We start from the raw sequence: 26541 nt of genomic DNA, 5'->3' as shown, positions 1-26541 counted from the left end.
AGCCTCCTGTGGCCCCTCCCCCTGGACAGTCCTGTGGCCCTTCCCCCTGGCCGGCCAACCTCTCGCAGTCCCTGCCCCCCGATAGGCCTTGATCACTGGCCATGTCAAGTGACCCCACCTGTGTACCAGGCCTCTAGTCCTATACAATAAAAACCTAATATGTTGTGTCTGGCTGATCATTTGATCATTTGAACAGTCACTCTGATGTGCACTGACCACCAGGGGGCAGACACTCTGACTGATAGGTTAGCTTGTTGCTGGGCTCTAGCTGATTGGGAATGGGTCAGATGGAGCCCTCCCACGGTCCCTCCCCGGCCCCGATTGTGCACTGGTGGGGTCCCTTGGCCTAGCCTCTGCCCTCACAATCTGGGACCCCTCAGAGGATGTTGGAGAGCCAGTTTTGGTCCAATCCCTGCAGGGTGGGCCGAGGGACCCCACCAGTGCATGAATCCATGCACCGAGCCTCTAGTACTATATAAATATTTTTGAAAGGCCTACTCTTGAACCCTTTTAAGTGATCTTTCTGACTTCTAAATTCAGTTGCCCAGACTTTGTTTATGGAAAATTAAAAAAAACAAAACACAGTGCATTAATTTCTTTATGTTCTGTTGATCTATAAAATGATTAAAAGGTATATTCTTCTTTGCTTTGGACTTCAGAGTTTCCTTAAGTATTCTAGACATTTTAAAGTTACTATACTTTATTTGAAAGCTCTGTAAATTTTATGCACTTCATTTAAATAACAAAATTGGAAAAAATGTTAAGGAAAGGTAACACATATCATATTCTCTTGTGTCCTTGTAACTATTTCATGTTCTTTCAAATTTTGATCCCAAAATAAATGTGTGCATGCACCTACACATTCAAATGAAAGGATGGATGAAGGACAAAAGGATTCATATCCAAAGAAACAGGACTGTAAAATAAGCTGTTGAAAATTAGGGCAGCTTGATAGGCAGGAAACAATTAGGACACTGCAATTCAGAGATAGGGAGTAGAGGGCAAGGAATAACATCATATGACAGGTGAAGAATGAACTGGGTCTTTACATTATAAAGGAGGAAGATGGAGCGCTTGGATAGGGAGGAAAAATCAGATGAAAATCTGCTGACTCAAAATAAGGTGTCAATACCCCAAAGGTGAGATAGGAAACTAAACAGGAAAAATGTGTCCATTAGGTGCTCCAGATTGTTTCTGAGAAATTAAAAAGATTTCTTGAAGATAAAAGAGATTTTTTTCTGTTCCTGTAAGTATAAACATATTTTGTCTTTGGGTGTTTCCTTTTTCAATATGTATCCAAGGAGCTAATTTGTTTTGTAAACATTTTTTAAAACATATTTTTATTGATTTTAAAGAGGAAGGGAAAGGGAGAGAGAGCTAGAAACACCAATAATGAGAGAAAATCATTGATCGGCTGCCTCCTACATGCCTCACACTGGGGATCAGGCCCATTACCTGGTATGTGCCCTGACCAGGAATCGAAACGTGACCTCTTGGTTCATAGGTCAACGCTCAACCACTGCGTCATGCTGACAGGGCTGTTTTGTAAACTTTTTAATAGATTAAAAAAATCCTAATATGTTGTACACAGTGGATTTGATTTTTTAAATAGCATAGTTGAAATAACTCTAGTTCTACTTAACATAAGTATTATTTTAAAAAGTTCACATGGCGAGGTTGAAGTCTCGTGATGACTGGAACCATGGATCTGTCTCTCACCCAGTGGGGCAAACTGAGCCCTCCCTGGAGAAGAAACCCGGGTTCCACAAGATATGTGATCAGTGCTGGGGCCCCGTCAGCAGGCGAGGGGATCCCAAGGCAGGTGCTGGGCATGGAGGCCATGGGGGCATAGGCTACCAAGGAGACAAAACTGAACCTCATGTCACCCTCCTTGGCCCCAGAGACGGGTAAGATTCCTCAAGGAAGGAACAACCTAAGACAGGCACAGTCACAGAGGGGCCATCAGGAGAGAATTTGGGGATCAACAGAGGTGAGGCACAGACCCTCACCCCCCCCAACATTGCAGGGGCCTGAAACCTAGCCCCTTCTGAGGGAGGTCTCCTGCCCCCATGGCTGCTTCGTGCTTCCCATGCCCAGCTCAGATCAGGACCCAGGTGACCGACAGAGACTTGGCTGACAGCATCTGCCCTCTTACTCCAACAAGAATTGTTGGAGTTGTCTTGTACCCATGGTGTGAGGAAGTGGGTTTACGATATCTAAATCCAGCCTACCACCAGAAATGCTCAGGACCTACTCAAGAAGGCAAATAATCTCTTCCACCAATATTTACAGGGTAAAATAAGATTGTTGTTAGAGTAATAAATTTGACAGTAAAATAGTAGTCAAGTTTTCAGGCAAATTTAAATTGGCTAGTTGAAACAAGCGAATATTCTAGAAAAATTAATTGTACTGAACAAAAGGTGTTCCTAAAGTGTTAACTAAAATTTTTATTGGTACTTCATCTCATGATAAAATTGAGCACCATGTAATGAACCTAAAACAGTAATATTATAGTGCAAAAAATTAAAATTTAAAAGCCATCAAGACTACATTATAAAATTTTCAAAAGCCTCCTAACATTTAAATCAAAAAAGGAGGGGATAGTTGAGGAATATCATGTAAGGAAAAATATCCTGTAAGTAATTTACATCTAGAAAATTAATACTTTAGAAAATTAATTGTAAGGCTAAAAGCAAGACACCCATGAAAAACATACAAGGTGACAAAACAAGCCAGAGGAAAATCATTTGGGCAAAAAATGAAATAGGATCCCAAGTCAAATTTATAGAAAATATTCCTTTATTAACTTTTGGTTGAGAATATGTTTGTATATTTTCAGAAAACAACTCTGAGACCATGTGGATTCCAGCAACAGAGAGGAATCGACAGGACCACTCCAGCCATGAAGACAGAAGAGAAGCAGTCCAGAGACGGAAGACACTGATGTGGCCTTCCCATACTAGCAGTTAGCAGCTGTGCATCACTGCAGGTTGCCCAGGACCAAACCAGAGAGAGTCGGACCTGCATTACCACCATTTATCCACCATCCAGAACTGTAATGTCAGTGCTGACATGTACACATAAGGAACTGTTGGACATTGAAATTGGGTCTCAAAAGAACTGTTGGCCCAGAAAGAAACTCACTACAGACTGATTCATTTGCCTGTCACCATAACCATTATTGCTTGTCTCATTTTCGGTTCTTATAAGTGTATTTCTAATAGCACATGATCTCACTCATCTAGGGGAAATAATGAACAACATAGACTGATGAACAAGAACAGACCCAGAAACAAGGAGGCATGGATCAGACTGTCGGGCCTCAGAGGGAGGGTAGGGAAGGGTGGGGGTGAAGGGGAGAGATCAACCAAAGGACTTGTGTGCAAGCATATGAGCCTAACCAGCGGTTAAGGACAACAGGGGGGTGGGGGCATCTGTGGGGAGGGGTGTGAGATGGGAATGGGGGGATGAGGACAAATATGTGATACCTTAATCAATAAAGAAATTTAAAAAATAAAAATAAAAAATAAAAAAATAAAAAGTTCACATGGTATGACTATTATGACTGATTATTTTAAAACCATCGATATTTTGTCACATAAATAAATAACCCATCGATATTTTGTCACATAAATAAATATTTAAATATTTACAAATAAGAGTACAAGTTTTTTTTTCATATAAGAGAGTAAACTATATGATCCATAAATAACTATTATATTGTTCCAATTTCACTTCCGATTTGTTTTCCTAAACCTCATATATCAAAATGTAGTGACAAAATTAAATAAGCAAACAGTAATCACTCCCCCCCCCAAAAAAAAAAAATAATAATAGAAACAAGAGCATAAATAAGAATAACAACAAGAATGAAAAGAAGGGCCAGATAATGTAGGATATTTTAAACAAACAATTTCCATGTAAATATATATGAGTGCTACACAAGGAGCAATAATCTGAAGGAATATACATTTTCTCAGTGTGAGACAAACATTATTTACCAAAACCTAATGGACTACATAGCTCTTGATAAGAAAACCAATTGAAACCAGCATAGTTTAACCCCATGCCATACCCTGTATCAGCAATGTTCCCTGAATGCTGTTATCTACTTAGGAATATTTTGTGTCCATATATCTGGGAATTATCCAATAGTATCAGAAAGGTAATGTGTGTGCTTTTCTCACAACTTCAGAGAGGATGCAATTTCTTTATTAATTTCTGGAAGCACGTTGACAGTTTAAATGTGCAAACTGACTCCAAATATTTAGACTCAACTTACACATGTGTGAATAGGCACTTTTTAAAAAAGAACTAATGACAATCTCAAGGATATTATGCAGCTAAGATAAAATAATTTACTATGATATGAAAAAGGGGAAATAAGATGTTGTGTCTCTTGTGGAAATGGAAATTCACTCTTTTTTTGTTGTTCAAGGACAAGCCCAAAGGGAAATTCACCAGTTTTATCTCCTCAGATGAATCTCTCAAATGTATCCTGTAAGTAATAAAAGTAGGCTTGCTATTAAAGTTTCTTAACCACCATTTGTATCTATTGTTTAATGTATGTCCTCCTCCCTAATCCCTGACATTAATCATCTTTCTATTTGTCAAGACCTCTTTTTCTGAACTCACTTCTTTGACACGATTTATTCCTAAAATCCAATCTTAATTGGTTGTCAGAAGACCAAAACTCTCAAGACAGCCCCAGCATTCTATAACAGTTTGTAACCGTTGGAGAATTATGGCATTTGTTCTGTTACTCCCCACAGACTTAGATGTTAAACTTATTGGAGGTAAATTTTATTATAAATCACTGAACCCATACATATTTTTACACAGAAAACAAGGAGATTACATTGTACAAAAATTAACACTGTTTTTTAGAACTTGAATATATTTTGAAACAAATATTCTGTGGTTTTTTTTTACTTATGATCAGTCATATGTAGAATACAGATACCAAGTGACACTATATACTTTCCTTTAAAAGAGCACATCATCTGTCAAAATGATAAATAAGCACTTGCAATTTTGGTGGCTAAATTGTGTGCAGTTTCTCTCAAGGGTATGTGTGCCTTTACATCCCAGGACCGCAGCCATTTTCTAAACCAGTACCAAAGCCACTTACACAAACCACCCGCTCATTACCTGATCCCCAAGTGAAGCACTAGCCTCCCTTCTAGCCAATAAGCTCTACTCTGTCTCTTGTTTTGATCAAGATTTCATATTTGTTGCCATTATCATGAGTACACATGCCTTCTTGGTCCCTGAACTAGGTATCAAAGAGCAGATGAAGCAACATTATATTCCTGGAATCTTTTCCCAGCTCAGAATCACAACTTCAGGCCACAAGCAACAACTTTCAGTGCTGCTTCCCGGAACATGGACACACGGACATGGCCCTTCAGGAAACACTGCCTCACTTTTGGTGTCTGATGCCTTAGTGATTCCTTGGTAGGAGTTTCAGATCAGATGTCATTCTTTCCTTCCTTCATTCAGTTACCTGTCAATTAAGGACAGTAATTTTAGTTCCCACTATACGCTAAACACAGTCATGATCCTGGGAATAATACTAACAGCCAGTTAAAAGCTTGACACATACTTGTCATGATACAGCTTGCAAACTATACACTGTAGAGGAAAGCAAATTGACAGCTACATAAGTTAAATAACTTACTTCAACAGGCTGACACAGCCACGCCAGGAAGAATACAATTTGAACACAGACACTAGAACTCCTGAGACTACATTGTTTATCATGAAAAAATATGGTTTCTGGTGTATGAATTCTCGTAATCTTTAATGCCTGTAGACGTCAGGCATTAAACAGATAATTGTGTGATAATTAGACTAACATAGAACTATGCATGGTTGTTATGATAAGATACAGAAGTACATTTAGAGGAAAAGCATTTTTGAGTTAGTCACCTTAATTCATTAATTACCATGTTGCTTCCAGTGCCTTTAAATAGGTTGTCATACAAGATAATACATGGAAACTTCAGCATATCTTTTAACTTATATATGTGATTTTTTTTTTGTCTTTTCCATGTATGTCTATATCCATGGCTGGCATTTTGCACTACTAATTCACTTCTCAGTGTCTTTTTTATATCAAAGTAGAGGAATTTAATGTCATTTATTAGTGAATATTGATTAAATAAAATTAACTTCTTATTCCAAGTTATTTGACTTAAAATGTGTAATTATTGTGAAACTAAGAGATCATTGGTCCTAATTTATATGTTATAGTTCATATATATAGACAGAGAGGCATATATATATCTATTTATCATCTGTCTATATCTGCCTTCAGTTACTGGCCTATTTTCTGTTGCTTTTCACACAAAATCTCAGTTTACTATAATCCATTTCAACTTTCTGAATTTAATTTCTTTACTGAACTTTTGCCACAGCACTCCACTGAAGGCATTTAGGATATATCCCCACTGACCTCCCTATTATGAAGAACAATAGTCCTGCCTCTCCTCATCTAATGTGTTCTCTCTGAAGCATTCAAAAAACCGAGCCCCACTTTCTTCAAACACTAAATTCCCTTGAATTCTGTGATACTATTGACTCCTGGTTTCCCTCCTTCTCTGCCTATGTGTCCTTCTGAGTCCAATTTTTTTGGTTCTACTCCTTTTATCAACTTCTAAATATAGTTTGCCTCAGAGAGATGAATTGTTTCTAGCCTCTTCTTTTTTGTAACTTTGTACTTTGCCCACTCTCTCACTGGTGACCTCATCCTGCATGTAAACAGGAATCTATCTATCTACATATGTGTGACATGTATTTGTCTCCAGTCCTAAATGCTATCCTGAATTTCAGTCATGTACCCACATCCTACTGATTAATTAATCCATCCACCCATTCATTCATTTTCTCATTCTTGCAGCAAACATGCTTTTTTTTAAAAAAAAATGTTTAAATCACTTTTTTAGATGCAGGGAATTTAATTTTGAATGAGACTAAATGCTTACTTGCAAGGAGATTACAAGTGCACTTGCAAGGTGGTTTTTTTCTGGAGTATTTTTGAGGGACTGAATGTTCTCTTTGATTCTTAGGACACTTTAGCTTTGATATAAAACTTTAAGTGATAGAGCATCCTAGGCTCCCTGGAGGGTACTTCTAATACAATGTTGCTGTATTCTTTTTTAACAAAATGTTAAAAATATTGTAAATAAAAAATTGATAGTTCAATCATTATTTTACTCAAAGTTGTATTTTTAGAGTTTATGTATTTTAAATATCTATTTTGTGCTAATTATATATTGTTTATTGCACTCCAGATACAGGATCTTATTCAGTAAAAGGAAAAATTTGATAAGTAACTGATGTTTGCAATTCACACACACAGACAAGTGGCATGCACAGCAACAAAAGCAGGCACAGTTGGGTCCTCAATGAGCATACAAATATATTACAAAAATCATATTCTCAACACTGCTATCAACACTGTCAAATAAAAAAATGATTGTTCCAAAACACATCTTAAACACAAACATGAAAGGAATACTGCATTAATAGTACACACAATATCCATGTACAACATTGACTGAGCATAAAAAGAAGAACCAAGATGGCGGCATAGGTAAACACATATACTTGCTGCCTCTCACAACCACATCAAAATTATAACTTATAGGCAGAATAACTACCACCTAGAACCACGAGAAAGCCAGCTGAGTGGAAGTTCCAAAACTAGAGTGGTGAAGAAAGCCCATTGAGACTGGTAAGAGGTGCAGAGGTACAGAAAGTCCTTTCACCTGGATGTGCTGCTCTTTTAATCAGGAGAGAGATACAAGTTCCCACTTGCTCTGAACTCCAGGGAACCCAGACACATATGGGGAGAAACTGGACTGTCTGGCATTGGAACAGGAATGCAAGGGCGGCTTTCTCTCAGAGTTGCTCGCAGTGGTCATAGTTCCTGCACAGAGGTGTGGGATACAGAGACCCGGGGACCTCTCCATTGCAGGGCTGACTGGCAGCCATTGCTGTTTGCTCCGCCCTGGTGATTCCCAGAGACACCACCACACCCAATTTACAACCCCATCCAAGCTGTGGGCATCAGCATTTGCATATGAATGCCCTGTCCTTTCTCCATCTAAAACCTGTCAAACTGCAGCTGGGTCAGAGAGACCCAGAGCCTCCAAAATAAGAACTAAGGCCTTACAGCAGCAGCCTGCCTTGCTTCACAACTGGGCCTCATCTGGGCACTTCCAAACCCCATACAAAGAGGAGGAATCTGCAGATGTCTCTGTATCTCCTGCTGGGTGGCCCTAGACAGTGGTTGACCTTGCACCTCCTTGGAGATCCAAGAGCCAGTGTACCCAGTGGTCAGAGTGAGACCATAGCAGATTACAACTCTTCACATCCTTAAGAGACACACTCAAGGGATAGACTCAGTGAGCACCTAAGCCTCACTGAAGCAAGTCCTGCCCCATAAGGGTGTCTCCTGTGCAACAGATCTTCCAGTGTAGGCACAGCTGGTCATCACAGCCAACTGGCCTAAAGGTCAATTCCTCCCAGAGATACCAACAGCAATCAAGGGTTAACTACAACAAGAATGAGCACACAGCCCACAAAGGGGTGGACCAAGAGTGTCCACCTCAGGTGACTGGGGAGCCTGAGCCACTGGGCCCTATAGGGCACCTACCACACAAGGCCACTCTATCAACTCAAGGACACTTAGCAGCTACCCAGTACATGGAAACAAACACAGGGAAGCAGCCAAAATGAGGAGACAAAGAAACAAGTCACAAATGAAAGAAATGGATGAAAGCAAAATACTGGCTATAGAGTTCAAAATCACAGTTATAAGGTTACTCAAGAATCTTCTAGCCCTAGCTGGTTTGGCTCAATGAATAGAATGTCAGCCTGTGGACTGAAGGGTCCCAGGTTTGATTCTGGCCAAGGGCACATGCTTGTGTTGTGAGCTTGATCCCTGGTAGGGGGCGTGCAAGGACAGCTGATCAGTGATTCTCTCTCATCATTGATGTTTCTATCTCTCTCTCCCTCTCCCTTCCTCTCTAAAATCAATAAAATACGTATTTTTTTAAAAAAAAAAAAAGAATCTTCTAAAAACCTCCACGAAATTAGTGAGACCTTCAGGGATATGGAAAAGGACCAATCAGAAATTAAGCATACACTGACTGAAATAAAGAATAATATACAGAGATTCAACAGCAGACTAGAGGATCCCAAGAATCAAGTAAAAGATTTGAAATACGAAGAAGCAAAAAACACCCAACTGGAAAAGAAAAAAGAATCCAAAAATATGTAGATAGTGTAAGGAGCCTCTGGGACAACTTCAAGCGTATCAACATCTGAATTATAGGGGTGCCAGAAGAAGAGAGAGAGCAAGATATTGAAAGCCTATTTGAAGAAATAATGACAGAAAACTTCCCCTCCCTGGTGAAAGAAATAGACTTACAAGACCAGAAAGTGCAGAGAACCCCAAACAAGAGGAATCCAAAGAGAACCACACCAAGACACATCATATTTAAAATGCCAAGGGCAAAGACAAAGAGAGAATCTTAAAAGCAGCAAGAGAAAAACAGTTAGTTACCTACAAGGGAGTACCTATACGACTGTCAGCTGATTTCTCAACAGAAACTATGCAGGCCAGGAGGGAGTGGCAAGAAATATACAAAGTGATGAATAGCAAGAACTTACAACCAAGATTACTCTACCCAACAAAGTTATCATTTAGAATTGAAGGTCAGATAAAGAGCTTTACAGACAAGAAAAAGCTAAAGAAGTTCATCACCACCAAACCAGTATTATATGAAATGCTGAAGGGTATTCTCTAAGAAGAAGAAGAAAAAAAGGTAAAGATAAAAAAATTATGAACAACAAAGTGACAACAAATACATATCTATCAACAAGTGAACCTAAAAATCAAGTGAATAAAAAACCTGATGAACAGAACAAACTGGTTAATGTAATAGAATCAGGGGCATGGAAATAGAGCAGACTGATAATTCTCAGGGGAAAGGGATTTTGGTGGGTGTGGGAAGAGACTGGACAAAGAGCTTACACCTATGGATGAGGTCAGTGGGGGGTAGGTGGGGAGGAGAAAGTCTGGAGTAGGGTGGGAACTGGCTGGAGGGGTGCTATTAGGGGGAAAAAGAGGAACATCTGTAATAATCTGAACAATAAAGATTTAAAATAAATAAATAAATAAATAAATAAATAAATAAATAAATAAGGGTGAAGAGACCCTGCCCAGTGTAACTCAGTTCATTGCGTGTCCTGTCATGTACCAAAGGGTTGCCGGTTTGATTTCTGGTCAGGGCACATGCTAGGATTGTGGACTCAATCCTCAATGAGGGTGTTTTTTTTTGTGTGTGTGTTTTGTTTTTTTCTCTCTCTCTTTCCCCCTCTCCCTTCCTTTCTCTCTAAAATCAATAAAAACACATCAAAAATAATATTAAAAATAAATGGTGGAAGACCAAGAGAAATTTGCTGCTAAAATGGTGTTCAGCCCCAAACATTATGAATATGTTATATTTTGGCAGTAAAATTATGAGTGTAATCAAATTAAGGAGCCTAATAAATAAGGAATGACCCACTAGTGACTAATACATTGGAAACATGCCTATAAATTTTAATCATTCTTAAAAACATATTTTGTTGCCTGGGACAGCATATAGCATAGTAATAATTATTCTACTTTATGAAGCACAGATTCTGCTGAATTTTCATCTCCCCAGTAATTAGGTATAACACTCTGTGATAACTGAGGCTACATCTTACCACTATATCAGCTCACCTGCATATCCACTGATAATTCCCACATGTATATTCACTCAAAGTGACAAGAAAGCAGCCTCCCTCTGATGGATAAAATAAGTGGCAAGAGAGAGAGGGTATAGACTTCAGGTTTCTCTTCAGAGTTAATATACAAATGATCTGAGTCTGCTAGAGACTCCAGATTTTAGAGCAAGTTTTTCTCACCCTAATAGAAAATAAACTTTAAAAGATGTATCTATGTACAGGCCCTATCCTTAGAGATTCTAATTTAATTGGTGTAGCAGTAGAGTTCATAATATTCTCAATATGTATTTTAATAGCTTTATCATTTCAAAGCTTCACAAATGTTTCAAATGGTGTTGGGAAGCACGGGAGCCTTGATTGGAAAGTTTGTAAGGAGGACATTCTGAAAAGGGAAGTGCTGAATGCAGCCTGCCCTGTTTAATGGAATTCCGACTTAGAGGAGTGCCGAAGGTGGCACCCCTAATTATTCCTTGACCTTTCCAAACAAGCCTGTGCACATGCAGACCTGTGGGTATTTACCGGAATCCTTATGCTTAATCTTTGGGTGTCTTTGCTTAAAGGACACTACAAACACATGTGTCCTCCCAAAATGACTTACCTTATTGATTGTATCTAAAAGATAAACTTTATCTCAAACTGCTGTTACAGTAAAAGCCTAAGGAAGCAGGTGATTGAGGCTATCTGGTTCCTCTAGCCAGGCAGTCCCTTAGCCCTCTCTTTCACAGCAATCCTGTGCCAGAGTAATCATTCATCCATCACTTGGTCTGCTAGTCATCCCCAGCAAACTGTCCTGAGAAAACTGTCTTTAGAGTAATTACAATACCAGACAGAAGCATAACAGATTTAAACAAACACACACACACACACAAAAACTGAATCTAAATTTTTATAGAAATGCAAAGTCAAGAATGCTTGACACATTTGTAAAGAAGGACTTGATGGCTAGACTTTCCTTCTGGCTATTAAAACTCATCATAAAGACTTAGTAATGGAGATTACATGTTATTGTTGTTGTTTTTTTTTTCCCTCAGGATAGACAAATAGACAAAAGAACAAGATGAATATTGCAAAGCCATTCTCTGGCCCTGCTAAATATGGGAACTTGAATTGTGAAAGAGGACATTGCAGGTTATGAGATAAAAAAACTAAATATTCAATAAATGATTCTCCATCGTTGGGTAACAATGCAGAAAAAAAGGAAATTGAAACCTTACATAATACCACTTAAAAATCAATTTCAGGTGGATTGAAGTCTTAAATATAAAATTAAAATCTATAAAACATTTAGAACAGTGGCTCTCAACATTTCTAATGCTGCGACCCTTTAATACAGTTCCTCATGTTGTGGTGACCCCCAACCATAAAATTATTTTTGTTGCTACTTCATAACTGTAATTTTGCTACTGTTATGAATCCTAATGTAAATATCTGTGTTTTCCGATGGTCTTAGGCGACCCTGCTAGCGGTTCTCAACCTGTGGGTTGCGATTCTCAACCGCTAGCAGGGTCGCCTAAGACCATCGGAAAACACAGATATTTACATTACGATTCATAACAGTAGCAAAATTTAGAAGGTATTATAAGGCAATGTCATTATTGTCAAGTAAGGAAGAATTTGTTTAGCAAGACACAATAGCAAATGATAAAAAGAAACACTTGATTCATAAAATAAGATATTAGTTGGTCAAAAGTCAAACAATATACAGGGAGAAGGGTGAAAATATTTGTACCAAAAACATTAAGAGATTATCATATAAAATAGCAAATAGGAAGTTGCTTAATCCCCATTCATAGTGAAGGTACCAAAGAGTTTTGGCTGTTTTCTGTAAATCAAATATTCAATAGACATGGATTTACAAGACAAAGGTAAAGGTTAAGAAAAACATGAAGATGTTCTTGCCCTGGAAATGCCTCATTACCCTCGCTCCACAAAACTTAAGTGAAATATTATTATGAAAATCATATTGTAAAGCACTACCAAAATTTTCCTGTAATAAAAGTGACAATTAACTCAATTGCATAAAATTTCTTTTAGCAAACAATCTAAACTTAATTTATTATGATTGAGTGAACATTTTCATCATCTATAAAATTATTAGGAACCTTTTATTATTATAAATGGTGTAATTTTCCCCAACCTGCCAATCATCCTCACTTAAAAATCGTTTTTCAGTATATTGTTAAGACAAAAACACAACTGGAACAAATTCAATGACATCTTCACTGAACAGCAAACTTCCCTTACTAGTATTATGATGATTGCAGAGATCTTAGACTATTTTTTTTCTTGGTGATTTTTAAATAGTATGTCTTAGTACATAGTAAAAACATGTATGTGCAGCTGAATTATTAATATTTGGACTGCAGACGAGTAGAGGTAATTTTATATGGGTTGGAAGGACTATTGAGATGAGTGGAACGTACCATGGGACAAGCTGTAGATAGAGTATAAGTTGATGTAAGTCAGAAGTATGTGGATAAGAGAATATAGCTAGATAGAAAATAGCATGGTAGATATTAATCATCATCTTATCAAAAATCATAATAACAAAAGGCTAATATGCAAATGGTCATCATGCCATGATGCCATAAGGACTGATTAGCAGGGACCTGAGGCTGCGTGGTGCCTGGCTGGTCTGGGGGACCTAAGACCACACACCCCACCCAGTGGGGCTTGATGGAGGACCTGAGGCTGCGACCCCCACCTGTGCCCCCCACATCATGTGGTGGGACTTGATGAGGGTGGGGTCGGCCGGGTCTGGGTCTCACCCAATGAGGGTGGGGCCAGCCAGGTCTTGGTATGGCGCAATTTCGAAGCGCATGTGGGTGGGTGGGGACTTGACTCTGGATCCCGCAGTGCACCCTAGACTCTAACAGAAGGGAGATTTTCATATATATTTTACTAATTTTCTTTCATCTCTGACACTTCTATTATAGAGAAAGGAAAAATAGCAATATTAAAATATTTCCTCTAATTAATTCCCTTTTAATGTGCACTAATTTCATGCACTGGGCCACTAGTTTTAACATTAAAAAAAACTATTAACTAATAACTACTAATTAAAAAGGGTAAAAGAGCATGCTAAAGAAAAATAATAATAATGGCAGATGTAGGGATCAGCCACTAAGACTAAGGTCTCCAAGAGAAGAACAAACTTGGAAGAGCCTTGCCCACCAAGTCTGAGATGCAGACATCTTTGAAAAGCATGAGTCTTTAGTCCACTGTCTGATGGAGAAGGAACCACAGTCCAGGGCTGAAAATCAGGAAACTGACAAACCAAATGGGGCATTGATAAGTCTTGATGAAGAGCTCTCTGGGGGCTGCGAAGACTCATTGAAAAAGTTCTCACTGATGTGCCACCGAGACCTACAGGGAAGCTACTTATGGCATAATGCTGAAACTCACAAGGAAGTTTCACTCCTGCTGGAGTGCCACTAACATTCACCTGAGGGTGAGAGCTAGTAGGAATCTAGCCATAAAGGGGCAGTCATGCCCCACAGGACCAAGAGAGAAAAGCTGACTGGAACCAGGAAGACAAACTTCTTCCTTCACTGTTCTTCCAATGATGCCCATTGACAGATTTAACACTGCTCCAAGTGGTGAAGGAGCGATAGCTACAGGTTTACGCAGGTTGGTAACTGCCTGCTCAGAAGGTTGTCATTTGGGTGTTTAGAACTTCTTCAGGAATTCTTTTTGCTAAAGAGTCACCTCCCCTTTGTGTATGCCTCCTTCCCCAGTCAGTCTGAGTTCAGTGACTGCTCAACACAGGTATAAAGTCTCAGCCTTCTTCATGAAAATTGGTCCAGTTCTGAAGGGCTTCCCTAGCATCAGAGGTTCTCACGGGTGAGTAGAAGTATTGTTTTGGGTGTACTTCTGCCCAGTGTCTCCTTCTGCTCAATTTTTTTTCTTCTGTTTTCCCCCAAATGTTTATCACAAGAGCACTCACTAATGAATTTCCTGCATGCACACATCCATCTCAGTACCTGCTTGCAGGAGAACCTGTGACACGTTACAAATTAACACCCTATTGATCAGGTATCACAGGGTGCATCAAAATAGATGATTATTACTCTGGAATGCTTGTTTAATGCTGATCCATGCAGCACGGCATGAAGATCAATGCAGGGATTGGTATCTGCACTGAAAGTAAAGAGGCCAAAGGTAAAAGTCTGTATGATGGGCAAGGCCCACCTTGACAGCTATGAGAGATGCTTAAGAAATGATTCTTCCTTACCTAACTTAATTATAGCTATTCAATACATGTATGTTATAACCCTCCTTGTTAATATAAAATGTTCTTGCTTGAATTAACCTTTGAATCATTAGAAATTGGACAATTGTCTACCGAAGATGTTGAGTTTTTGCTATTTGAACAACTATCACGCTGCCTATTATTGTTATTTACCTTTTCTTTTGCTCTGTCAATATGTTAATTTAAAGTCATTTTAATAAGTAAATTATTGGTACTATTATATGATCCTTAGGACATCCTCATTTGTACTGTAACACACATTAAATACAGCATTTGAAGTCATTTCTTACATCTCATTGAGTATATTCTTATACCTACTTTATACTTTAAACAATATATTTAAAACAGTTTTTATGAGTTTTGTATAAACAAAAACATCTTTGGTTCAATGACAGAAAATGTTGGTTAAAAATTTTAAAAACACTAGGCCTCTGCTCAAATTTGTAATGCATCATTGTAGTATAGTTCAAAGTCTTCAGATTGAGAGGAACTGTATTTGAGGAGCTATATCTATAATAATAAAAGCATAATGTGCTAATTAGACTGGACAGCTGAAAGACCTTCTGGACGTCATTCCAGACATCCTTCCAGATGAAGCCAGGATGGTGGGGGCTGAGGCAGAGGTGGTTAGGGGCAATCAGGTAGGCAGGCAGAGTGGTTAGGGGCAATCAGGCAGGAAGGCCCAGTTAAGAGTCAGCAATCCAGGATTGTGAGAGGGATGTCTGACTGCTGGTTTAGGCCCGAGGGCTTCCGAATTGGAAGAGGGTGCAGGCTGGGCTGAGCGACCCCCCAGGTTCCCCCCCACCCCACCCTGTGCACGAATTTTGTGTACCAGGACTCTAAATAATAAAACTGGAGGAAATTTACCATATCTGGACATGATTTAGATGATACAATTCTAGACTTTGTACTGACACCATAATGGTTGAAACTTTTGAGGTACTTAAAGGAAGGAATTTATTTTTATGTGGAAGAGATGTTAATGTTGGGGCCCAGAAAGTAGCATGTGGTAGCCAGCCTTCAGGATGGCCCCTAATGAACCCCGTCCTGTTGTTATTTATGACCTTGAGTAGTCCCATCTCACATGGTATCAGAATTGTTCTTTATGACCAACCGGTTTGTCTAGATTGTCTCTATTACTGCCGTCAATGCAGCCATAAACAGTAATGTAGAAATGTGTTCACAGTAGCTTGCAAAAGTGCATTCTTTAAGAACGTATGTGACCAATAAAATATGGCATAAGTAATGGCATGTGAATCCATATACTGTGTCTTCTGCAACACATTCTCTTGGATCATTCATTTTGGTGAAAGCCAGCTACCATATCATGAGGACACACAAGCAACCTGTGGAGAGCCTCATGTGGTGAGACACTAACCTTACCACAACTGGAACAAGACTTTTCCAGAATGTAAGTGAGCTACTTTGGAGGTGGATGAATCCTCCGGTCACAGTTCAGCTTTCAGATTACTCAATTCTGGCTAACTTACGTTTTGTTTTGTTTTGTTTTTCTTAATTCTCACCTGAGGATATTTTTCCATTGATTTTCAGAGAGAGTGGAAGGGAGAGGGAGAGACAGAGAGAAAGATCAATGTGAGAGACACATTGATTGGTTGCCACCTGTACTCACCCTAACCAGGGACAGGTTTGGAACCTGTAACCAAGGTACGTGTCCTTGACCAGAATCAAACTCAGGGCCCTTCAGTCTGCAGGCTGACACTCTAGCCACTGAGTCAAACTAGCAAAGGCCTGGCTAACTTTTTGACTGCAATCTTCTGAGAGACTAGAATCCAAAACCATTTGGCTTAATCCTCTCAAATACCTGAACCTCAGAGCTATTTAAAATAATAAATGCTGATATTTTAAGGTAGTTTAGGAATATTTTATTGTACAGCAATAAATAACTGAAATATATCTAGAAGGTTTAAAGAGTCTGAGGAAATCAGGATGCTCTATTAGATACAATGTGTCAGATTAGAACATGCCCTTTACCTGAATCATTGGAAATGAACTGGTGAGAGAAGCACCACTTCTTAGCATCCCTAACAAGTTCATACTGAATCATCTCTGCAGACCATGGCTGACAGTAGGTCACAGATCTTGGCTTATTCATGTCCCTGGATAATGAAATCCCTATCCCCTTCTCTAACCCATACGTAAGAAATAACAGGCAAATCCATGTGATTAAATAACAAACAACAAGAGGCTGCAATGACCATTAAGACAAGTAAGGCTAGAGGATTGGCCAAAACATCTTGATCCACCAAGAGTTTTAAAGATGATTATTAGAGCATGACACATCTAGAGAAAAAAAGGTTCTCTGTATTGAAATTTAAACAAACTAGAGGCCCAGTGCATGAATTCATGCACGGGTGGAGTCCCTCGGGGTGGCCTGTGGAGATTGGGCCCCATCTCACGCCCCAGCCTTGCAGCCCCACCTGGCACCCTGCCTTGGCCTGGTGTCGCCCCCTCACCTGCTCTACCATCCCGCCTGTGGGGCCATCGATCAGGGCTGGGCCCGCTGCCTGGCTCCATGAGTGCCTGGGAGCCAGGTGGCAACCCTGGTCCCTGCCGCCACCACTGGTCGCCGTCTGTGGGGCAATCGGCGGGGCGATCAGGCCCCCGCTCACACATGCCTTGAACTTGCGCCACCCACTCACCTGCTCCATCATCCTGCCAAGTTCCCGCTCTCATCAGGGCCCATTGGGGCCAACAGTGCCTCCACTGCTGCCTGCTGCTAGCGCTATGTCACCAATGCTCACCATGTTTAGCGCTGCCCCCTGGTGGTCAGCACACGTCATAGTGAGCAGTCAAACTCCTGGTCAAACTCCTGAACAACCACCCGAGGAGTAATTTGCATAGTAGGCTTTTATTATATAGGATGTCATGGGCATAATGGAGGAAGGGTGAGATGGTAATAGCATTAATTAATTCAGCCTCATATGGAGAGCTATCTGTACCTGAAAGGATTAAACTTTCCTGTACACAGAGCCTCATTCAATACCACTACCTGTGATATCACATAGCATATCAATCAGCAGCTTCTGGGCACAGAGACTATTGGAATGGGTTTCTAAAGGCACAACTGATGTGCCAACTGGGGACAAAATAATCTGAAATAGTGAGCTGATGTCCTTCCCAATGTCGTCTATCCATTAAATCAAAGACCTCTATATGGAGCAATGTGTGCTTAATGTAAAAAACACACTTTTTGAAAACAAAGAGGAGGAAGCAGGAGTGGATCAATTTACCACCTCTCCCAATGGCCAGCTGGGAGACATTTCATATCAGGTCCCTATAACTTTGGGATCTAAAGAATTAGAGCTCCTAGTCCACAAAGTTGAAACACTCTCGCCAAAGAATGCAGCAACAATAACATGATACCAAAATTATGACTGTTTGCAGGTCACTTTGGACTGCTCATGGTTAGGACCCACTATTTTGGTAAAGTAGTTAACCCTGAGGAACAAGAAGAGGTAAGGCTGTTTGTATACAATGAGAGCAGGAAGCAAACCCTGGCTATTCATTTTCCCGTGTCTTGACACTCTCTTCCCCCATCATAATTGTGAGTGGACCCTATGACAATCCTGTCCTGTGACATGGAGTCCTCTAATATGTTATTTTGACTTGAGGACTTACCATAGGTCCCGCTTAAACATCTGGCAACTTCACTGAAATATGAATATTAGAATTCCTATCCAGTTCTTTATTTCCTTACACTTATTTCTCATGTCTGACATGCATTACAGTCTGAAGGCTCTGACTTCTAATAATTTACTTTCTGAACAGTAGCTATTATGAGCACATCATCCCTCACTGACCACTATTCTTCTAAATTCTTACAGGGGAAGCTCTAGGCCTCCCCTTTTAAAATTATCATAGAATTGCCTCATCATTTCTTATCACTGAATTTTTGTGCATATATCTTCTCTGCTGCTTTATTATAATCTTGGTAAGAAAAGAAACATAATCCTCAAGCTAGTTCTGTAGGTGTAATACATATGCAACAAATGCTTTTGATGCTGTTACTGACGCTACATATCTGAATAGGAATAGCACACATCATTAACTTATCTTAAGCTCCAAAAAAAAACTTCAGTTATACTTGTATTTATATATACGTTATAAAATACCAAATTTAATAACATATATATCAGAAGTAAGAGTGATATGTTTGAAAATAACATACATTATTAATTCCATCCAAAAATTTCTTGGTCATAAAATAAACATAGCTGTTCACATTAAACATAATATCACGGACCATAGCAAAATGAGATTAAGAAATCATGAAATACTATGAGTGTATACTCGTGAACCCATATGTTATGATGGCTATTGAAACTTTTAAAAAATATACCTATTTAAGACAATACAGTAAAGAATTTAGAACTTGAAAGGCCAAACATTTTTAAAATAATTGTTATGTATTTTCATTTTGCAGAGATCTATAAAATTTAAGATTTACCAAGCTATGATGCTGATCTACATCTCAACACATAGTATTCTTACCATCTCATGGGCAACCCATCAGTCAAGACCAAGGTCTTAATGATACATCTTGCCCCCTTTCAAAAACTAATATTCAGCAATCACAGGCATATAAATGGAAAGAAGATAGACTTTTAAGCCAGACAGATCGGAAACTTACTACATACTAATTTCATGACCTAGGTTAAGGCAAGTAAATTATCTCAAGCTCATAGTCATCATCTATAAGATAATAGAAATGCCCATCTTAGACAGCTGGGTGAGAAATAAGTATAGTGTTCCTGGCATACAGCAGGCACTTAATAGATATTATCATTTGTCTCTGTTGCTCCTGTCAACACAGCCATAAACAGTAATGTGAAATATGTTTACAGTAGCTTGCAAAAGTGCATTCTTTAAGAAAGTAATACTAACAAATGATCTACCCTCATTTAGGGAATTAGAAAGGCTTGAAAAGATTATGTTAAATATGTAAAGATATGACACTTCTAATGTTATTTTTTGAAAGTAGTTTGTTTTAAAGAAGAAAATTATATTGTAGGTATATTCATCTCAGATATTTAAGAGAAAGCTTATAGACAAATATAGTTTTATTCATCTATGAACATTTACAACTTCCCACAAACCATTGATTAATTTGTTCTATTAACATGGAGCTAGTGGCATCTTATCTCTGGGATCAACTGTGTTTGGCTTTTTTGAGAAGAAGAATGGGTAAGGTTAATAAAAAGAATTTGCATATTTAGGTGATGACAGAAATATTAAGCGTGTACCAACTGAATTACGGATTCTGCATTTTTTCTTATTTAAATAAAATAGGTATACAATTTTATAAGTATACCTCTATGAATAATATATTCAAAATGAGCCAAGATTGGCTAAAAAGCACTAGAAGATTATTAAAACTACTGGCTTAGAAACACAGCAAATGTACTGCAGCATCTCTTAGGGGACTGTTTCAATTTGTTTTCATTTTATTTGTGTATCATCTCTCTTTTGGAAAAACGGTGCTATTCTGCTTACGTTTAGCTTTAGTTAGTAATTTATGATTAAAACAGAAAACTTCTAACTTGAAACAAAAACAACTATGCACAAGGCGTTTTTTTCTGTGTCATAGTGCTCGCTTTCTTTCCTCTCTTCTCAAGCTGGATGACCAGGACAATAATAACACAGTTAAATTCTTTGAAAATGTTTAAAACCCCACTCCCCCAAAAAATTGTGGTGGGCAATGAATGACAATGTGCAAAATACACTAACAATTCACTTATGGCTAAAGAATTATGTTTTATTATGAATTTATTTATTAATTAAATGACACCAAAATTCTCTTTCATAATCCACTATTTTGCACATTTTAATTTTAGTGTCACAGAACAGTTGTGCATGGTATTTTTTTCTGATTAGAAATTTTAGTGAGAGGATGATTCATTAGAATTATTTTAAGGTACTGTGTTGCATTTTACATATTTCTGCATAAACAAGTAATGGAGCCTGAGATTTAAAGTCAGACAGACTGCACTTGAACTCTGGCCACGCTTTTTAAACGTGAGATTATATGGATGTCATGGAGTTAAACATATTGTATCAGATGTGCTCACAAACAGGAATCAATGAACTCAATGAAAATATTCTCCAAAGAGGGAATCCGTATTTGCACTAATGTGGTGTATTTTAACAACTATATCAAAATTTAGTGTTAATATAATTTTATTTATGTGGGGTGGGGGGAAAGCTAGAACAGATTACTACTATTTAAAAGTTTGGGAGAGTTTGGAAGATCACCCAGTAGAACTTTTTAATTTGAGCTGACCAGTGTCTTTATGATGCTACAGCTCATCCCAAGAGGAGAAACTAATGCATTAAGTGTACAAAAAACTCATATTATAGAACACATTTTAAAAAGTATGTTTAATTATTTCAACAATTGCATTTAATTCAATTCAAATATTATTAAAATATAGTGGGAAAACATACATACGTATGTGCATGCATATATGTGTGTATATTTAAAATGTATCTGTAAGCTTCACATATTTAGTTATTGTTTAGAAAAAAGATATGTCCCAAGTTTGACTAATGAAATCAAGAACAATAAAACAGACTTGGAAAAACCCTTTTACCTACAATTTATATAGTTTCAGTTTGATTAGGAAGAAAAATGCACTTATATGGCAGTACTAGTAAAATGATCATAATAAAATTTGGTTACAAAATTAAAATTTAATAAACAGTATTGATATTTATGGTAGTTGAACAAAGAAGAGATAAAGGGGTTTAAGTTATTAACATACAAAAATCCAAGGAAGTTGAGTTCATCAAGCTTATTTTTTGAAAGACTCATATATGATTAAAAGGTAGGGAAATGAGCAGGAGGCCATGGATTTGTCATAGCTGTCTGCCCAGAATGGTTAGGGTCATCTTTCACTAATCTATGACTATGTAGGAAATGATCTGTTAGCTCCCATTTGTTCTGTTCACTGTCTTTAGTAGATGTTTAAAGACAGAAACAAATGGAAAAGAATACATTATTAACTCATGTAAATCTTTATAAAGAAGTATAAGTAATTTGCATTCCCTTAAATATTTACTAAAAGAATCTCAAAAGACCTCACAAGATCTCAGTTTTCTTTTCCTTTAAATAGAATATTTTCCTCTCTTATAAAAAAAAATTACCTATAGCTAAAATCAACTGGGATCTGGTGAGCAGTGTCAGAGAGTACACTCTTGAATACATCAATGTAAAAAATTATTTATTGTTATATTTTTCTGATAATTATGAACAATTAAAATCCTTTTTAAATAAAATATTTTACTTATATATGTACTTTAATAATATTTTAAAGAAGTCATTAGTAAATATCTCTATAATTTATGTATCTATACAAATCATTAATAACCTAGCAAAAGGATGTATTACATACTTAATCATCTCATTTATTAAACAATAGAGTAGCAGGTGTTTGTTTTGTTAGTGATTTTGTTGTATAGACCCAATCTTTTTGAATGGAGAACTGAAGATGTTATCAAAATATTTAATCCAAAAATCATCTCTTTTCCTCACCCCTAACCTCATTTCTTTATTTGAGAGCATTCTTCTTTCTTTGTCATCTATACAACTTCCTTATTTATTTACTATATTTTGCATGTTTTCACAGATTTCATATTCATGTGTGTTAGGGAAGTGAAAGATGAAAAGAATGAATAACTTACTGGAAGGCTCTGATTTAGAGAGTAGCAAAACCAGAATTCTCCCCTGGTAGTGTGACTCCAGAACCTGCACTCTCTTAACCAACACACCTTCATGCCACTCAAGTATGTGTTATCATCCATTTAACCAGTTATCTATTTGTATCTGTCTTGGTGGTTCTAAATATTTTAAAGTAGTAAAATACACCATACTGAACATCCTGACAACAAAATGTTTTTACACATCGTTTATTATTTCCGAGGATATATTAGTATACATTTCAATATACACAACAATATCTCTTTATTCAAACTGCCCTCCACAAAAGTTGTATAAATATATATTCCCCTTAAAAATGTCAAAAGTTCTGATTTCTTTTTATCTACAAAAATATTATATATTCTTTTTTTAAAAAGAATTTAAAATTAAGCTATGTTTCAATTTTGCAGAGTGTCTCTCTCCACATATCCCACACATCATACAAACAACTTTGTGGTTCATTTTCTTCAAGGACCCAGCCTTTTCCCATGTAGAGGGGGCCCAGTTACACATGGGAACAGTATTTTCTAAAATGCTGACTTACTTGGAAAGTAATAAGAAACTCACAAAAGAAAAGATACTTAAAGAGTAGTGGAAGATTGTTATACTTTTCTGTTCATGGTAAATTTAAGTGTAGGACAGGAAAGGCAAGTGATTTCCATTCTGTGACTGTGTAGGAGGAAAGATAGCAATTTAAAACTTCTCAGCTAATTTAAAGAAAAGATATAGAATATTCTGAAATGTCTCCTGTGTAAGAGAGAATAAGAAAAATATTAAATATTAAGAATCATCACCTTGGCTCAGCAAGGACACACAAGACTCCCTGTCAAAAGAGTAGAAATCACCAACTTAAAATTGTTTGGATAATAAAGTAACAGAATGTATAGAATCAATTTATCATTTTCCTTCTGTTTGTAAGGTGTTTTCACATTTATATTGCCACTATTGTTTCATGTTTAAAAATTTTTCCGAATGGGTGAAATATAATTTGCATTTGTAAAAAGTATGTCATCTTCTCTGACACACTACAATTATAAGGCTGTCCAGAAAATGTGTTATCTTCAAATGCATGCTAGCTATGCAGGCAAATTAGGTTCAGCATTGAATGCATATTCATTTTTTCAGTGTATAATATGATTAGCCATTTGTCTTCTATATAGATTGTGTGAAGTTGTGGATTGTTTTTTCTCTTTTTTGTTAACTTATTTTAAATCTTTATTTTTCAGATTATTACAGATGTTCCTCTTTTTTTCCCCCCATAGCTCCCCTCCACCAGTTTCCCACCCCACTCCAGGCCTTTCCCCCCACCACTGACCTCGCCTATAGGTGTAAGCTCTTTGTCCAATCTCTTCCTGCACCGCCCACAACCTCTTCCCTCCTGAGAATTTTCAGTCTGCTCCCTTTCCATGCCCCTGATTCTATTACATTCACCAGTTTGTTCTGTTCATCAGGTCTTTTATTCATTTAATTTTTAGGTTCACTTGTTGATAGATATGTATTTGTTGTCACTTTGTTGTTCATAATTTTTTTTATCTTTACCTTTTTCTTCTTCTTCCTCCTCTTAGAGAATACCCTTCAGCATTTCATATAATACTGGTTTGGTGATGATGAACTCCTTTAGCTTTTTCTTGTCTGTGAAGCGCTTTATCTGATCTTCAATTCTTAATGATAGCTTTGCTGGGTAGAGTAATCTTGGTTGTAGGTTCTTGCTATTCATCACTTTGTATATTTCTTGCCACTCTCTCCTGGCCTGCATAGTTTTTGTTGAGAAATCAGCTGACAGTCATATGGGTAGTCCATGTAGGTAACTAACTGTTTTTCTCTTGCTGCTTTTAAGATTCTTTCTTTGTCTTTGCCCTTGGCATTTTAATTATGATGTGTCTTGGTGTGGTTCTCTTTGGATTGCTCTTGTTTGGGGTTTTCTGTACTTTCTGGTCTTGTAAGTCTATTTCTTTCACCAGTTAGGGGAAGTTTTCTGACATTATTTCTTCAAATAGGCTTTCAATATCTTGCTCTCTCTCTTCTTCTTGCACCCCCATAATTTTTATGTTGGTATGCTTGAAGTTGTCCCAGAGGCTCCTTACACTATCTTCATATTTTTGGATTTTGTTTTTCTTTTTTCTTTTCCAGTTGGGTGTTTTTTGCTTCTTCGTATTTCAAATCTTTGACTTGATTCTTGGGATCCACTAGTCTGCTGTTTAATCTCTGTATGTTATTCTTTATTTCAGTCAGTGTATGCTTAATTTCTGATTGGTCTTTTCCATATCCTTGAAGGTCTCACTAAATTTCTCATAGGTTTCTAGAAGTTTCTTGAGTAACCTTATATCTGTGGTTTTGAACTCTATATCCAGTATTTTGCTTTCATCCATTTCTTTCATTTGTGACTTTTTTCTTTGTCTCCACATTTTGGCTGCTTCCCTTTGTTTTTTCTATGTACTGGGTAGCTGTTAAATCTCCTTGAGTTGATAGAGTCGCCTTGTGTGGTAGGTATCCTATAGGGCCCAGTGGCTCAGCCTCCCCAGTCACCTGAGGTGGACACTCTTAGTGCACCCCTTTGTGGGCTGTGTGCACAGTCTTTTAATTAACCCTTGATTGCTGTTGGTATCTCTGGGAGGAATTGACCTCCAGGCCAATTGGCTGTGATGACCAACTGTGTCTACACTGAAAGATCTATTGCACAGGAGACACCCTATGGGGCAGGACTTGCTTCAGTGGGGCTTTGGTGCTCACTGAATCTTCCCCTTGAGTGTGTCTCTTACGGATGTGAAGAGTTGTAATCCTGTATGGTCTCACTCTGACCACTGGGTACACTGGCTCTTGGATCTCCAAGGAGGTGCAAGGTCAGCCACTATCTGGGGCTGCCCAGCAGGAGCTACAGAGACATCTGCAGATTCATCCTCTTTGTACAGGGTTTGGAAGTGCCCAGACAAGGCCCAGCTTTGAAACAAGGTAGGCTTCTGCTGCTGGGGTTTGGGCCTTCTTTTGGAGGTTCTGGGCCTCTCTGACCCAGCTGCAGTTTGACAGGTTTTAGATGGAGAAAGGATAGGCCATTCATATGCAAAAGCCACTACACACAGCTTGGGTGGGGTTGTAAATTGGGTGGGGCGGGGTCTCTGGGAATCACCAGGGTGGAGCAAACAGTAATGGCTGCCAGTCAGCCCTGCACTGGAGAGGTCCCTGGATTTCCATGTCCTGCACCCCCTGTGCAGGAACAATGACCGCTGCGAGCACCTCTGAGAGAAAGCCGCCCTCGCGTTCCTGTCCTGATGCCAGACAGACCCGTTTCTCCCCGTATGTGTCTGGGTCCCCCAGAGTCTCGCCCGGAACTGGAATTCAGTGCAAGTGGGAGCTTGTATCTCACTCCAGATTAAAAGAGCAGCACATCCAGGTGCCAGCACTTTCTGCGACTCTGCACCTCTTACCAGTCTCAATGCGCTTTCTTTACCTCTCTAGCTGTAGAACTTCCACTCAGCCAGCTTTCCTGCAGTTCTGGATGGTAGGTGTTCTGCCTTTTAGTTGTAATTTTGATGTGGTTGTAAGAGGCAGCAAGTATAGGTGTTTACCTATTTCGCCATCTTGGTTCTTGCCTCTTTCTTTCTCTTAAAAGTCAGCCTTAGCCTGGCCAGTGTGGTTCAATGGTTGAGCATCAACCTATGAACCAGGAGATCAAGGTTAGATTCCCAGTCAGGGCACATGGCTTGGTTGAGCACTTGATCCCCAGTGTGGGGCATGCAGGAGGCAGCCAATCAATGATTCTCTTTCATCATTGATGTTTCTATCTCTCCCT

This window comes from Eptesicus fuscus, chromosome 2 (assembly GCF_027574615.1).
Source record: "Eptesicus fuscus isolate TK198812 chromosome 2, DD_ASM_mEF_20220401, whole genome shotgun sequence".
Classification (NCBI taxonomy): Eukaryota; Metazoa; Chordata; class Mammalia; order Chiroptera; family Vespertilionidae; genus Eptesicus; species Eptesicus fuscus.
This window is presented reverse-complemented; position numbering follows the sequence as displayed.